Genomic DNA, 14,181 nt, shown 5'->3' with positions numbered 1-14,181 from the left:
TCGGGTCGTAGCGCCACATGGGCTTTGCTACCTACTGCATGCCCGAAGGTGGGTGAGGAGTTCTGTGAACGTTATAAGGTACGTTTGAAAAGCTGTCCTGCTGTTCTGCCCGGTTGAATTTCTAAACAGAAATGGGGCTCCTTCCCCAGAGAGTTGACATGGTATATTGGAAAGTTATTGAGTAATCAAGAAGTGAAGGGTCCAGCATCCTAGGGGTGTATCAACACTTTTATCCTCACTCCTAGGCGGCCCATTAGCATCAGATGAGGGGGGTGAACGTAACATTACTGCTGTTGCATTTCTCCTAAATTACAGTGATAAGGAAACTGCTGTGGTGTTGCTAGCTCCAGCAGTTTTATCCGGAGCATCATGTTGTTCACATTTTCCCAAAAAGCCGAGCTCTGGGAAGCACAAGATTACAGGAGAATCTCTGATTTAATGTTCCATAAATGAGTTTGTCATGCTGTGGGTTGTAAAAAAAAGCTGAACAAGGGACCCCTGAAGACTCAAACCAGAAGGCAGATTAAAACAATTCAAAATAAATTAAAATTTAAAGCCTCATTATTTTTACTTAAACTCATTCATTTTTAATACATGGAGCTGAGAATTACCAAAACTGGGTTAGGTTTCCAAAGGAATCATAGGCATGGCTCTGCAGAGACACCTTGGTTCTTATTGGAGCATGCAGGTACAGGCTGCAGCCATGGGAACCTGTTCGCCGTGTATGGGAGATCGAAAGGTGTGCAGCCGGACTGAGGAAAGCCTGGACAGCCCATTGAACAGGTGGCAGAAGGTGCTGGGACTGAGGTGCTGCTAAGCTCCATCCCTCAGGAAATCTGGAATCTGTAGCTCTTCCTGGGGACTCATGATTGGGGTTTGGCACCAAGGTCTATTCTCTCAAAAGCAAGCAAAACTGGACCCGAGGTGGTGACAACTTCCATTTGTATGATCTCAAAAGGGATTTGAGTAGCACCTACTCCCTAGGTTTGTTAGTAGATGTTCATTTTTAGCTGTATAAATTTCTAAATGAGGGTAAGTCAGAAGTCCTGCAGAGAGAAGACCATCAGTTGGACATTCAGGACATGACCTGTAACCAGCCCGTTTTGGCATAATGAACTTGTTCTGTGTTTGCCTCTGTCTGCTCACAATCACACTATGGAAGCTATTTATTTATATTCAAAACTCCAATTTCTTTCTATTTAATGGCTAATTAGCTCTGTTTGGAAAAAAATGAGCCACAGATTTTCATCACTTCTTTCACAAATGAAGTAGGTTCTCTTAAATAAGGTACACAGTTATAGGATATATATGATATTTTATATCAAATGTATTTTAAAGGAAAGTGTGCAAAGGAAAGAAACAATAAGTTTGTCTCTGAGATTTTTAATAACAAGAATTACACATGCACAAAAATCACTGTACTGTGTGCAGTCTTAGTAGTCTGGCATTAAACTGCTGACATGAACTAGAGAGATCGCTGGCTAAGGAAATCAAGTATCTTTTAAAGTATAACTAAAATTAAAGTCATGTTATATTTCTTCAATCCAATTTTAATAATACAATGCTTCCTGCCCACTCTCAGCTGGCCAAATTCTAATTACAACATCCCATAATTTTCATAGTAAAAACAAGAATTTCCCTTTATGTCAAAGTGCTTTGCCGCACTTTGGTCTGCTGCTGTCTTTCTCATTTGTACCTTCTTTATGCTGTTCTGTGGTTAAATATCTGCTCTTTTTAACACCTGGCTTTGCAGGTCACAGGGGTAGACTCTTGGCAAGCAAGATCAGCTCTGAAGAGCCTTTGACATTTTGACACAAATCAAAAAAGTGCAAAAAGTGTTTTGCCATCGTCTCTCCACTTTGCAACTAGGCGAGCTTCCAGAGCTAAAGAAGCTGACCTCTGTTCAGTCAGCTGTGTGCAGGGATGATTTAACTGAGTCTTTTAACCTCCTTTTCTGTATTTAGTTTGGGATCTCTCAGTGGAAAGGCACTACTGGTCTTATTTAAGGTATTTCTCCTACAGTATGTAGTCTGTTAACAGGAAATGTAAAGGGTCTTGAATCTCTAATTGCTTGCTGTGCTAGTACCCCTCTGATAAGCTAACTGCTACTCTCTTGCTCCTTTATAAAAGACAGAGCCACAGCACTTTGCAGCTGAGAAGGGTGTAATTCCTTGCAATCCCTTAACAACGCAGATGGAAAAGCTCCTGGTAAACGTTCCTGTTTTTTCAGAGATTGCTCTCCTCCAAATGCTTGCTTTTCTGGCTCCTCCTATGGATGGCAGCCTGATGCTCTTTTTTCAGTATGAGGGAACAGCCCTGAGAGGAGCTGCATTTTTGCCTTGGAGGGGCTGCTATTTACATGGAAAAATGTTGTATGTATTGTGCATGTTCCTAGTCGTCTTCCCGCAGAATCAGCCAAGGAAGTCTCACTGGAAAAGCATCGTGCATTTCTTTTAAGTGTTCCTCTCAGAGTCTTGCTCCACAACATCAGTTCAAATTACCCTTTACCAACAAATCTGTTCAATTTGCAAATGTTTGGCCACTTCACTGTTTTAATTAAAATAAATAAATTACAAGGCACTAGCACATATTCTGGCCTATCTGAGAGAGAGTCTGCTTGTTAGACAGCAGGAGACATGCCTGAGTGTGAACAAGTAAAGTTCCAAGTGACGGAGTCTGCAGGTTGGACTTGACTGCTCTTGCGGCTGACCACTGCAAACTGTTGGAGAGCTGATGCTGAACACAGAATGATCCGCATCTGTCCCAGCTATGTGCTGTCTGGTGCTGTCTGAGTGTTAGTGTTTTGCCTAACAGATAAATGCAAGCCTTAGGAACTCTGTGTCAACAGTCACAGCATGAAGATATGGTGCAGCAAAGACAGAGCGTCACAACAACTTCAGAAGTTCTGATTAGGTCTTGCGCAGAGAATATTGACATTTCGTGCATCTCAAGGCTGCCCTGTTTGCTTTCCAGTTTGAAATTGTACTCCCTGTTTTTCAAACCACACCCTCACTCCTTGGACTTCTTTCCAGCTTGTCTCCTGGAGACAGTGGAGCCCTCCCTTTTCCTCTTCTCTGTCTCTCCTCTCTCCTTCCAACAGACTCCTCACTGCTGAGTCAAGAACTGCCGCCTATCATCATCTCCCATCCAGAACTAACTCCTTGAACATGTCCTGCAGTTGTTCTCCGTTTTAGTGTAAAATTCCATTCGAATAATGTTCTTTTCGTATGGAATTCCATTCTCCTTTTCCCATCTGTTCTTCTTATTGAACACATAACTGTGGGTCATACAGAGCACTCTGAGGCTCTGGATGGATCTCTTCTGTGGTTTTCCTAAGTCATTGCGCAAGCTCCTGGGAGCAGACTGGTAAAAAATATAATGTTTCTGGAGAAATTACTTTAAATGTAAAGATTCTGTTGCAGTTATTTAATATGTAACTAATGCTTAAATTCCCTCTAGCTCATTCTCTGGCAGGAGAAATGTTCTCCACGCTTAGTATTTAAAAGAAATCCTCCATTATGGTGGATTTAACTTCTGACATGTTCTTGGTAAAGGTCACTTTATGAATTTAGTTTTGTATGCGAAGCCCCATCCTGTATTTCCTGTGCATGGAAAGCTCTGCTGGAGATGATAGATTCTGATGGCATTTAATGTCAAAATAAACAGAAGTTTATAGCGGCAGTAGCAGTGCAGGCTGGAGGTCTTTAGATTCCCCACAGAGAATGCCATGATGATGCGTGATATACTTGTAACTTGCAAACAATATGCCTGTCTTTCCTCCCAGAAGCATTTCCACTTACAGAAGCCATTTCTGTCTGTCTTTGTGCAGTGTGCTGACATTCATCAGCCCTGTGCATTCACACAGTTGTTTGCTTCTTCTCTGGACACTGGTGTTCTCCAGCGTTTGCAGCACAGCCGTGTATCAGCTGAAATTGCAACTCCTCCAGCCCAGCCTTGTAAAAACAGAGTTCCACTGGTCGGTGACGCAAAGCCCAATAAAGGGCATGGGAGTCAACGTCTGTCCTCAAAACCATGACAGACAGGTCAGGGGTGCTTGCTACACCAGCCTTTTTAGAAGCTGAATTCCTCCAGAGTGTTTTCTCTGGCAGCTCATCCATCAAGTGGATAGAGGGTGAACGTGTTCTTTGAAAATATAACTAATGGAAAGAAAAAGAGGTAGCTAATGTAACTCAAGTGTGCATCTATTGCTGATTTCACTCACTCTGGAATGACAGAAGCCAAGCTGCGCTTACACACAGACCAAACAAAATCTTAGTCTAGATGGTCTGAGCGGTTAAATGCCATTTAGGAGCATAACCAGTAAGTGTGCACAAATAGGATATAAGAATAAAAGGCTGGAAAGGATATGAAGGGTTCTTCTGGTTATTGCCTTTGTCCTACAGCAAAACTAAATGAACCAATGTTTTCTAATTGCAGATTCATAGGGTGATTTAGGAAATGTTGAATATATTGACTGTTACGGCCTTTTAGCTATTTCCTTTGAAATAGACCCTTGGCAGGGAAACCTCAGTATTCATTTTCTTAACATTATTATATTATTCAGGAAACAGAATAAAGCCAAGAAAAGCAGGAACCCTATTACATTTTAAAGTGTAGTAGTAAACCATGCAGATGGTAAACAGACTTAATTTTTTACAGGGCCTTTACAATATATTTCCCCTCCTTTTAATCCTGGAAAGAAGCACTCTTTAAATTCATAAGCTATGAATTCCCTATGGCCCCAGAAGGAAACAAGTCTTTTATGACTATGCCTTCCCTATGTTTGCCTGTTTCCTTTTCCACACCATAGTAAGTTTTGAGAACATTGGCCAAATTCAGCTGTACATGATGGAGCAGAATAAGCTCCAAGATACTAGATTTCTGCAAGTCTCATGAAAACAGCAGCCAGAGAGTGGAGAGAGACTTTTATTTAGAAGGAGTGGCTGAAGTGGGAGTTCAGCCCTTACTGGCAGGTCTGTGAAGCAGTCAACCTAAATCATGGAAAAAAAAAAGAATCTTTGACCAAGGTCTGCACCTACTTGATTTAGTTTCATTGTTCACGAAATATTTTTGTTCCCTTTCTTGATGCCCAGATTCCTGCTTTTGTATTAATCTGTACCTTTGTCTGCATTAACTTTAAAGATAGGTTCAGAAATCCCGTCCTGAAAACACCATTATTTCCTAAACTATGTTCTCCTCTTCAAAACCAGGTTTTTGTTAGACCATGTAATGCTATTTAACATAACACAAAGGCCCTGTGTTTTCCTATCAGCTTGTAGGATTTCATGAAGCTGAAGATAAAAGTCACCCTAATTTTCTTACTCATGCTTGGCTTTCTCTGTCTTGAATTGTTTGTGGAACAGGTTTTAATGGAAGTTCTTAATGGTGTACATAACCTGAATGTAACAGACTGGCTTTTCTGGAACTTCAGTCTTAACTAGAATGTTCAAGACACAAACAAAACTCAAAGATATTTCCCAGAGAGGTTCAACAATGATACACGTTTGCTGCCTTTTAGATTTTAGAGAAAATAACAAGCAAGACAGCTGAGTTAGTTAGAATAAACTGTAGGTAAGCACAGACTTAGATGCTCTAAGTCCTCATAAAGAAATGTCTAAAGTACCTTTAAAAAACCTCCTACCAGTGCCAGCAGAAACAGTAAATAAGCACTTTTGTTACCCTGTCACTAGGATGAGTTTAGATGCCCCTTTATGCCAGTGCTTTTGGTGTAACTGATACTACTTGTATGAGGAATGTTAAATAAAGGGAGAAAAGCTCTTGTGCAGAGGCAGCCTTAACAAGCACCAAAGGGAATTTACAGTTGTACCTTTTTAGAGCATAGTTAATCTTTTTAGAAATACCTATCTTTTTAGAAAAGTCTTTCTGAATTAAAAAAGGATTTGGTACTTCGTGCTTTCCTAAAGGCCTGAGAGGTGCCCTGCAATGTAAAAAAGTGACATCATTTTTTGTCAAACTGTACTGGTCCAGGTGTGCAGAGTATCTTTAGCAAATGCAAAAATAAAAGGGGAAGCATGTAAAGTACTAATTTAACCATTTCTTTAGCATTTCGTGGTTGCATTTCTTTGAAGATTTTTGGTATGGAAAAAATGTGGTTTAATAAAGTATTAATTTCAAAAAGAATGTGTGGAGATCCAATTATTTGCAGTAGCTTTTTGTTGCCTCCCTCTTCCTGCGCCTTGTAATGATGCTTCTTGGAAGACACTTCCTAGTCCCAGTGTCAGAATTTTCCCTTTTCCATCCTAGCTGATGAAGTGAGTCGCCTTTGTGTATTTCTATCAATTTCCATTTCATGAAGACTGAAACATAACTGTTAAGCAGATCTTCTCTTGTTTCTTTGGTTATGCTGGAAGAGGAACGCTAAAGAATTGAAAAACAAGTTTAGTGTTAAGAACTAACCACTTTCACAGGCCCTCCCAAAGATCCTGAAATATCTGCATGTTTCTCTTCTAGTTCAGAATGTGACTGAGACAGCACATGATGTGTTGCCTGATGCAAGAACTATGTTCAGCTAATGCATATTGCCAAGTTTGTGTCTGCAAACAGGAGCTTGATTTGCTATGTCTGGGCTGTGACTGATCATACTCTGTCACGAAGGGGGCCAACAAACAGCTGCATAAATGCCTGGTAGAATATAGGAAACTGTCATGAGCTATTTGATCAATGATTTCAAAACAAGGATGGTCAAATACAGCCTGAATCCATCCTCATTTATAATAAGAAGCTAAACATTTTGGAATGCTCTGACTTTTCCCAGTCCACCCACTCTTGTAAAAAACCCATGCAGCTGGATTTGGTGGTGACACCAAGATTCTGGTAAGCTATAAGCAGGGTCCCTCTGGTTAGTTAGGGCTTCCTGATTTGTTTCACTACTGTGTTACCTCCTCATCTGTTGGGTCACAAAGCAACGAAGGCAGCACTTATTATACTGCTCATCTCGGATAGCACTTCCTTTCTGTTCATGTCCATTCATAGTTACATACGACATGCAGTATTATTTTCAGCTATATTTGGCTTGCATGTAATCCAGCTTTCCAGCACCTCTCTGTGTTATGTAAATACAGCAGCAGGAGAAGCCGCCTTTTAGCCCCTTGTGCCTGGAGGGCTTGCTGAACATCAACATGGACATGTTCCTGAAGACCAAAACTGTTTTCTGGAAGTCTGCTCACAGATCTCATGATCCATCTGTTTTCTGTAGAATGCAGTTATTTAAAGCAACAAGTTCACTTCAGAGATACAGTACAGTAACTGCTGTTTGTGTTGACTTTTCTGATGAGGCTTAATATTGTCTATTTTCCATTATATCTCAACACTGCCTTTAATTGCCTGTTTCCACCAGATTTACATATTATCCCGCCCGGCTGTTCACACAGAGACTTCCCTTTACTTGGCAACCTTCCAGTCACTCCATACTACAGACAGAGGTACTAAAACAGCAAAGCAATTGATGAGAGTCAAAATAAAACTGCATTATACTGCATAGCCTACAGATGACCGAACAATTAATCCACTGAGCATCTGAGATAGTCACCAGAAATTCTCTTCCTTTTCTTATGACAGCTCATTTAAGCATCTTTGGGCAGGTATGTAACAAGGTTGTAGAGGCTGAACAAATGTCTCTTCCAATGTTATCTAGTTCCATTATTTATCACTACTCCAATGAAGGGTAAGTTGGAATTAACAATTCTCTCAAATACCAAATTGTTTTTACAGGACTTGGCTTTGTAACCCTGATCCTGGAGATGCTTGTGGAAGCAGAGACGCTCCCTGGAGACCCACACAGGTCATTCACACAGCCAGGCTGACTCAGCAATAAGTACACGTGTCCAACTGCAAATATATAAGGAAGCTTAATGGTTTTATTGTGACACTCAACATAAATACCAATTTCATAAGTACATTCTTGACTTAAGGCTAGCTTTTTGCCTTCTAATGCACCAAATCCCCACTGCTCTGTCATTGCCACTAGCTGCTGGCGTCCATGGTGTCCAGTGACACATGGAGACCAGCGGCGTGCTGCTATATCCCACAGTGAAGAGTTGCTTTGGTTGTGCTGTTCATCTTACCTCACTTGGGCACAGGTGAAGCCCTCAGGCTTCTGGCAGGCTGCCACTGTAAACCCGGCATGTTTGCTTAAGTAGGGAATAAAGCCTCAATATTGCATTTCAAACACTGATTAGTAAAGTAGGCAATTGAAAAAAAGTGGGGTTTTTTAGCTTATGGAAACTGGGGGAAGGAAAACAGCTCCAGAAATTCAAAGCTAGAAATGCGGGAGTGGTGAGGTACATCAAATTCCTAAGAATGAGATTCCTTCCCACCACCTTCAGCTGGACACTCTGACTGCATGATCATTCTCAGACACTGCACTTGACAAGCAGTAGAAATGCAGCTCTACAAAAAGCCATTCAGAAGGGTCAAGAGCAAGGATTAGGGCAATAAACACCTGGAGATGGAAAAATTCTTCTCTGTTTTTCCTCCCACATGTTTTGCAATCCTTGTGCCAGGAAATTATTAAATCACACAAATTTCAGTAATGAATTCATTGCTTGGATGGCACATGAAACTGCTGAGGGATATGGCTGAGGAAAAGAAAAACTCTTCAAAGTCCGTAGTGAAGAAAGATCAGTTAGAGGAGCTAGACAACAACTTACATGGACTTCTGAAACAATACTGGTATGGCAAGATACTCCCCTGACTGGTAAAAGTGGGCATTAAGAGGAAGTGTGTGCATAAAAAGCAGAGGAATCCATTTAGTATTTTCTGCTATAATTCAGCACAAAGTTTCCCCATGATATTTTTGCTCAATGAGAAAGTCTGTCACCTAATTAGGAGGGAGAAAGCAGACCTTCTAAAGCATTTCTGTAGCTAAAAGGCCATTTTTATGTCTTTTGAGAACAAGGCTACTTTTGCTGTGTCTCAAATGTTGATTTGTGGCACAGAGTTGTTCTGTAGCTTACTAAGGTTAGTGCCAGGACCCCAACAAGCTCATTTTCTCACCTGCACTTTGCTTAATATTGCAGTTCACTTTCAGTTCATTAGAGATCTTGTTAAACATGTACCAACAAAAATTAACCCATCACTTGAATTATTGCAACTATGTCCTTTAGGAAAGAACATCCTCCTCTCCATATCACAACACTGTGTGTTCCAGTTAATATTCTCTGTCTGGCTCTGCCACGACTGAACACAGAGTGCCAGAAGTGCCAACAGCCTATAACTTAGCAATGTATGATAAAGCAGATCGAATGACTCATGGGTCTCCTCCGCAGTGCTGTTAGCAGGCTGATGCTGTCCCTCCTTCGCAAACCTTTCTCCATGGGCAGGTGGATGCAATCAGATTTTAACCTTTGCTTTCTTACATGGCAATTTTGCAACCTTACTGTTTATACCATACTGCTGGATCTGCCAAGGCTTCACTCAAAGAGGGAAGGAACATCCTGTCATCATCCTCCAAGAGGGCCAGTGGGCAGAAATATGAACAGATTGGCTGATCCATGCCCAAGGCAGTGGTGAAAATAGGACAATACTCTCAAGACCTGATGTTCTAAGCGTTGGTATGCAGTAGCTTAGTACTGATGCTACTGTGGATTTTACTGGAAGCCAAGAGCAGACTGCATCACCGCCCTTTTCAGTTGGTTCTCACAAGGGAATTCCTGCAGGAATTTTTATTCAAAGGCACTCAAATGAGCTAGCCAGTAAGCACCGTCTAGCCAACAAACATTAGATGGAAACAGACACTGGGGTTGCCCAGAAATTCCACAGAATTCTACAAAATCTACAAAATACATAATATCAATAAGAAATTGAGTAAAACCAAAGGAAAACTAAACTCTCTAGTTTCTCCCAACACCTCTAACGTGCCTGATGTTAAACTATAAGCTTCTTTGGGCAGTCTCCCACCCTCTAGGCTTGTCAGTAACTGACATACACATTCCAAACTGTACTTTCTCCACTGAAGGGTTAATGCATACAGCACAGCTTTAGTGGCAGCCTTCATACTCATGCTGCCCTAGCTGACCCTGGAAGGCTGAGACACACAGGACCTGGGCAAAAGTTTCTTTTTCCACGCACAGGCAGAGCTCACCATTGGCAAGTGTCTGCTTCATTAACAGAAACAATAGATTTACAATTAATGTGGAGGAAAAAGAAGGATGATCTAGAATTAAGATGGCAAGGAAGCCTATTGTCTTCCCCCACATACCCTCAGCTAGAGCTGGAAGACCATTTTCTAGAAGGTTCTGCCTCACTAACTGCAAAGTCACAATCTATCTAGACTTTTTATAGCTGAGGCAGGGCTCCAAAATCCCTGCCTGGCATTCAGGGATCTTCCTGGTTTGGGAGTCTGTTTATTCTGGGGGCACCTCCCTGATTTCTCGCCACTGAGCCTTACCAAGCCTTCACTTCTGGCCTCAGTGCAGTTTTCCTCATCTTTTCCCATTTTGGGAAGATGTATTTATTTGGAAGCAAAGAAACCAACCAACCACCTACCAAAACAAAATGAAAATTGTAGAACTCCCTCCTAAAGCCAACCCCCTTTTCAGCAGCAGAAGCATGGGGGTCCTTCCTTGCAACTGCACCTGCTCTGCCTGGTTTTACACACTCACGTGTGCATCTTTTAGCTCCCCTTCCCTCTCTCACTTCGCAGAAAGGCAGGGACTGTGCTGTAAGCAAGTCCTTGAGAAAACACAGAAGGGTTGAAATGCCTGACCAGCCTTAAACAAACAGATCTGTGAGATACTCTCTTCTAAGACCCAGATTCTCCATGCAAGCTGAGCAAACTAATATTCCCAGCAGAGACCCAGGATCCTCTGCTCTGCTCCATTCTCTGCCATCTTCCACTGTCCTCTTCACATTATTTTTGATTTTTCTGTATACAACAGTAAAGTCCAGAGATGGAAGAGCTCTCAACTCCCATTTGCTGAAGAACTCTCAGCACAAAGGCAGCAAAACAAAGTTATCTGAATTTTAAGAAACCTGTCAATCTCTCTCTAGTGTATTGACTTTCCCTTTTCAGAGCTTCTGTAATAGCACTTCTGAACCTCTGCTTTATGGTATCAAACAAAATTAAGTAAACTTCACTACAAAAACATTCCCAGAAGCCAAGTTCCTCCCTTTATATACAGATAAGAACCTAACTGAAGGTCAGGACATTATGAAGTTTTCTACAATCGGCACATTTGGGATGACACGGGAATATTACATACCTCTTGGTTTTCAGTTTTCAAGATGATGATACATACCTTTTTTGCCTTACTCCTGTTCCACCTGCCTTGTTCATGCATCTAGTTTATGATATTCCTGTGGCAAGCACTATGGCAAGATTACTTTTCAAGCAATATCTTGAATTATTTTACTATCACAAGTTCTGCAAAAATAAATGCCTGCTTACATTCCTCTTTCAGGATCTAAAAGAATCTACTTAAGAGTCAAGTAGAAACGTAATACCCTGCTTATTCTCAGAAACCAAAACCCACCAGCTGCAAACTTATTTCCAGTCTGGCACAAACTTACAGAGTAGGTCCAGCCTTTGAGCAGAGTTATAGGAAAGAAGTGTCAATGAAGCTGTAATCAAATAATATTGGGAAATAAATGCAAAAACTCTCCATTAACAATAAGCACCTTTATTCACCATCTAACATTCAACACTTCATTCCATTTTCTAAATTGCTGAACTACAGTCCAGTTAAGCATTTAAATAAGATACTTCAATTGACATGTATAAAGTGTTATACTTGAGTGGCATAGAATTAAAGTAGTATTTAAAAAAGCCATACACACAAATAATCACTACCTGTGATTTTGAAAATTAAGCCCCATATATTTCAAAGTAAAAATTAACACATATCTGTTATGCTTGTAAAAATGCCTACAAAAATCCTTTTGTTCAGAAGGCAGAGCGGTTGGGAAGTATTTTCTATTTCACCATTTAACAAATGACATCACTTCACAAAAACTACTAGGCAGCAAAATATTTCAGATTAATTTCACACATTAAGGAAACCCAACATGATTTATAGTGTCCCAATGATTTCAGTAGGCCAATAGAGTTCAGCACAGCAACAAACCTTTGTAGTACAAATTCAGCTACAAATCATTTGTTACAATATTTAACTCAATGTTCAGGAAATTTAAAAATCAGATACACCTAAGAGTCAGACAGTGGTTATTCCCACTTTTTCTTTGCTGTTGCTAGAGTCTTATATCTATGTTATGAAGGGTATGCTACTTCCTGGTGTTTAAAACCTCTTCAAAATCTATTAGCAAGCCTCTTGAAGCAAGAAAATTGCTTTTTATAAAGACTTTTTCTTTTTCTTCTGACCTTAATATTAAACTTCTACTCAAGCAAGTGAGAGTGAATTAACCACAGCTATTTTACTGCAAGGGCACCAGTTTCTATGCCCAATGTGAGTATTTAGGCAAAATCATTTAACTTATCAGGTTAGTACTTAAGTGCAAATTTTATTTCCACTGAAAGTCCTAGACCCTACACAAGGTAAGTTTTTCAGCAGTACCCAAGAAGAAACAAAACTAGTGTTACTAGTAAGAAAAGTTTTATAATAAGAAAAGCTACTGACCCAAGTCCTTCATAACACATGCAAAATGGCATTTCCTGGAAAGGCAAAACTCGTGGGGTTTTTCCTTTAAATTTCCCTTTGTGCAGGATGGAAGGTTATTCTAACAAGTAAAAAAAATTAATCACTAGTCTTAATTAATCACTGACTTAAGTCAGTTAGACTGAAGTCCTTTATCAGCATAGAGCATCTGTATGAAAGCTGAGTAAAGGAATTCAGTTTGTAGCAGAAATTAAGTTATACCCATGCACAATCTAAAACAACCGTCTCCCCTCTTCCTCCCCCACCCCAAGCAATCCAATATGGGAATCCAATATGGGAAATAATCCTTTAAAACAAGGCCATTAAAAAAAAATAGAGCAGGAAAGCCTAAGCAAAGACATACACGACCGATACAGTGAATGGGATTGCTGGAGACAAGAAGTTAGACAGCTGTATAACATCCACATGGCTGAAATCCTGATGTTCTGCTTGGATGATGAGGTTCTCAAAGCAGAAATAGGGATTTTTTTATTATTTTCCCTTCACTGCCTGTGTTTTAAAGGCATCAAAGGTATCCAGGATGCAGTAAACATTTCACAAGGCTAATACAACTAAACAGTTCACAAAAAAAATCGACTTTGCTTTGTGAAATAATTTAGACTACAAAAATGGAAAAGCTTACATCAGAAAGACAGCACACTTCACTCTTAAATAAAAACAAATCCGCCTGGATTCAAGCTCCGCATTTCTTACTATGCATAACTAGATCCCTCCAGCTATATTTTTCCTCCATTAACCACAATGCAATCAGAAGTCTCAGCATACATCCTAGTTAGTCTCACTTTGGAAAAAATTTAACTGTAAAATAGTTGCATACAGGTGAAGGCAGATTTCACACTAAAAGGTGTGGTACAAATTTGTAGGCAAGGTTTTATATTGTTATGGAAAGACTTTAGACATCCTTTCTAATATGCAAGTGTTTCTGTTAATCAGCATTGGGGTAATTAAAAATACAAGTCTCTTCACCCTTTAACTAAACCAGGTATAATCAAGATTTCAATCTTCCTTCACTGAGGTACTTTGGAAATTAATGATTGTATCATTAGCAAAAAAAAAACCCAACAAAAAACCCCCCAACAAAACAAAACAACCATCACCACCAAATCACAGAATTCATAAATACTCGTACAGAGTAAAAGAGAATTAATCATGGTATACACCCCAAAAAGTTAAGAGGATACATTTATATTAATAAGGTTTCCTATGGTTCCAAATGAGCATAAATGACAAAGTGAAAACTTAAAACCAATTGAAGGTATTAAAATACTGAAGTTTTATGTCCCTGCAAAACACATTTTTTTAGGGACTGAAATCAATGATATCAGTAACATAAGGGGAAGCAGAAGCTCGCTTTAAATCTAATTCACAACTCTACTTGGCTAGAAATCCCAGAAATAGTACTTTCTTTCATAAGATTATGTCCAAGAAGTGAAGCTTTTTTAGCTATTCACAAGCGAACTCTCAGGAGACACGGGAAAACAGGAAAGGCTCAAGTTTTCTTTCATCTCCGTAACAATTGGGTGTACTCTGTAGCAACTGAGCTCAAGGT

The sequence above is a fragment of the Nestor notabilis genome, unplaced genomic scaffold (genome assembly GCF_000696875.1).
Source record: "Nestor notabilis isolate BGI_N333 unplaced genomic scaffold, ASM69687v1 scaffold18878, whole genome shotgun sequence".
Lineage (NCBI taxonomy): Eukaryota > Metazoa > Chordata > Aves > Psittaciformes > Psittacidae > Nestor > Nestor notabilis.
Note: the sequence above shows the minus strand (reverse complement) of the source record.